The 2,630-nt window shown below is 26.7% G+C and overlaps 2 protein-coding genes across 3 annotated transcripts in view; one reads left to right on the forward strand and one right to left on the reverse strand.

Annotated features, from left to right (window-relative positions):
* The window catches only part of LOC116850332 (UNC93-like protein MFSD11), a 21,490-nt gene that overhangs the window by 10,572 nt on the left and 8,288 nt on the right, over window positions 1–2,630 (forward strand). The gene's annotated exons all lie outside the window — the stretch shown is intronic.
* Window positions 1–2,630, reverse strand: part of LOC116850333 (merozoite surface antigen 2-like) — an 8,670-nt gene that overhangs the window by 2,421 nt on the left and 3,619 nt on the right. The window contains exon 2 of one of the 2 annotated variants that reach the window (XR_004379314.1): window positions 1,160–1,225. The exons of the other annotated variant lie outside the window; for it this stretch is intronic. The gene's annotated coding sequence lies outside the window, so the exon portion shown is untranslated. Of the gene's footprint in view, window positions 1–1,159; window positions 1,226–2,630 lie in introns of those variants that run through there. 2 annotated transcript variants of the gene reach the window in all.

Raw genomic sequence — 2,630 nt, forward strand, 5'->3', positions numbered from 1 at the left:
CTGTAGAAAATTTGTAAATGATCGTGCAGAATATGGTAAATGAGTTATAGTAGCGACGACTGCCGTCGTGTACTTTAGGTCAAATTGAACAAGACTCCTCTACCATTTTCCAAATAATCACACAGATTTTTAATTATTAATTAAAGAAGATTATTCCACGATTTTGCGTGATAATGTACTCATCTTCTGTATTATAAGCGACGACAGTCGTCGCTATTATAACTCATTTACCATATCCTGACAAGCATGATCACTGACAAATTTTTTAAAATTAATATCTCGATAATTATTGCGAATATCGCAAAACGGTACAGGACTTTTATGTTTACCTCAATCTGTTCTCAAACATTCCCACAAAATGCCCGGAGGAGAGTGTGAGACACCCTGTATATAGGTATATATATATATGTGTGTGTGTGTGTGTGTGTGTGTGTGTGTGTGTACACATTATGTAGCATTACTGTGCTTGTAAATGTTTTCCAGATAGCTCATAGTTTTTTTATCGTCTTATCATTTATCTTCATTTTTTCAGTCTCCTCTTCATTTCTTCTCTTACATTCTCTCCTTTCTTTCCTTATTTTCATTTCTCTTCTTCTTTTCCTTCCTCTTTTATCTCCTTTTATTACTTAATTTAGTTATAAAAAGTAGATACTAAGTATTCAAGTAACGGTAACAACGTATTTTTTTGAATAACGAGTAATAATAATGAATTACTTTTAAAAAGTAACCTTTTCTATTTTACTATCTTGCATATCTCTATTTTCTATCTTCTTGCTTTCTTTCTATTTTTTGTTCCTTATCTGTCTGTATAATTTCTTCTTTCCTTATAATTTCTCTTTTTCTTCTCGCTTTCTGTACTTTTTTCTTTCTTCCTTTCTTCTTGCCTTGTTTAAAAATAATAAAAAACAACATAGAGAATATCCCAGTTCTGTATCTTTATAAGTTATCCTATATTATGTAAAGCAATACTTATTTATTACTTATTATTACAGTAGACAAAAAAAATGTATTTACTTATTTATCTATGCTTTTATTTATTCATTCTTACTCATATATTCCTCTTGTCTTTCCATCTCGCTCTCTTATGGTTTTTTTACCGTCTTATCATTTATCTTCATTTTTTCTGCCTCCTCTTCATTTCTTCTCACACATTCTCTCCTTTCTCTCTTTATTTTCTTCTCCTTTTCTTTTTCTTCTTGTTTTATCTCCTTATTATTTAATTTAGCTATAAAAAGTAAAAACGACATAAAGTATTCACATTTTACATTGTTATATATTTTTATTTTAGTCGGAGACAGAGATATTTACTTTCTCTCTCCCTCGCTCCCTGCCACCTCCTCTCTCTCTCTCTCCCTCTTTCTTATTATTTATTTTATTATTTATATCTCGACGTCTATATACAGCCTATTTAATTTACTAGTATAATATAGGCACTATTTAACTAATAAAAACAATAAAAAATAATAAATAAAAATAAAATAAAAATTAAATTAAATTAAAATACACAATTAAAAAGTATATTAATATTCAATTAACAAGTGTAATTTTAATTTTGAAAGTAATGTTACATCAATTGTATAACTAAATAAATAAATAAATAAATATATATATATATATATATATATATATATATATATGATGTAGCGTTATTTGTAAATGCGGTGTTTGTAAATGTAAACACGATGAATTCATTAATTGTTTCTAAAGTTTTCTCCTTTCTGACGTCAATTTGAGTACAGATTGCTACAGATTGAGTGCAGAAAATAGTACATTCAAATGATATCATGTACTGTATATAGTACTGTAATATCGAAAATAAAGGAAAAGGAAAAAAGAAAGAAAGAAATATAAACAAAAGGAGAATTCGTAAGTTTATTACGAATACTTTTTAAATAAAAGTTATAGAGTTTGGTGAAAACAAGGTACTTATACAACACATGATATTATTTGTATATACTATTTTCATAGCAATCTGTGCTCAGATTGACGTCAGAAAGGAGAAAACTTTATATTTTAATATTAGAACCACTTAAATAATTTATCGTACTATCTGGGAAACATCAACAAACACAGTAACGCTACATCAATATTATAATTTTTTATTTAAAAGTGTGAGTGTTATTATATATAACACATGTATGTAACAGTTATATTGTTGAGTGAGTATACATATTATAATATATTAATGTAACGTTACTTTTAAAATTGGTATTGAATATTCTTCCAGTAAACACTAACTATCAATAACATAGTATCAATGTTATAATTTCCTACTTAAGAATGTAACTGTTACATAAAACATTACATTATATTCCATTTACATTGTTGAATGGGAAATTATAACATTAATGTTATGTTATTGTTAGTTGGTGTTTACTGGGTTTGTATATCTTTATCTGTGCATAAAGTGCATTATTATCCTTAAATTCATAATTATAAAATATACATCTATGTTTACTCTTCGATTACTTTAACATCTTTCTATATAATAAAATAAGAGAAATCGAGTATGACAGGAAATAATAGGAAATTATAACATTGATATTATGTTACTGATAATATTTACTGGAAGAATATTCATTAAATACCAACTTTACAAGTAATGTTACATCCACACACACACACACACA

Source organism: Odontomachus brunneus, unplaced genomic scaffold (genome assembly GCF_010583005.1).
Source record: "Odontomachus brunneus isolate Ranch 3 - 2012 unplaced genomic scaffold, Obru_v1 Obru_scaffold_142, whole genome shotgun sequence".
NCBI lineage: Eukaryota > Metazoa > Arthropoda > Insecta > Hymenoptera > Formicidae > Odontomachus > Odontomachus brunneus.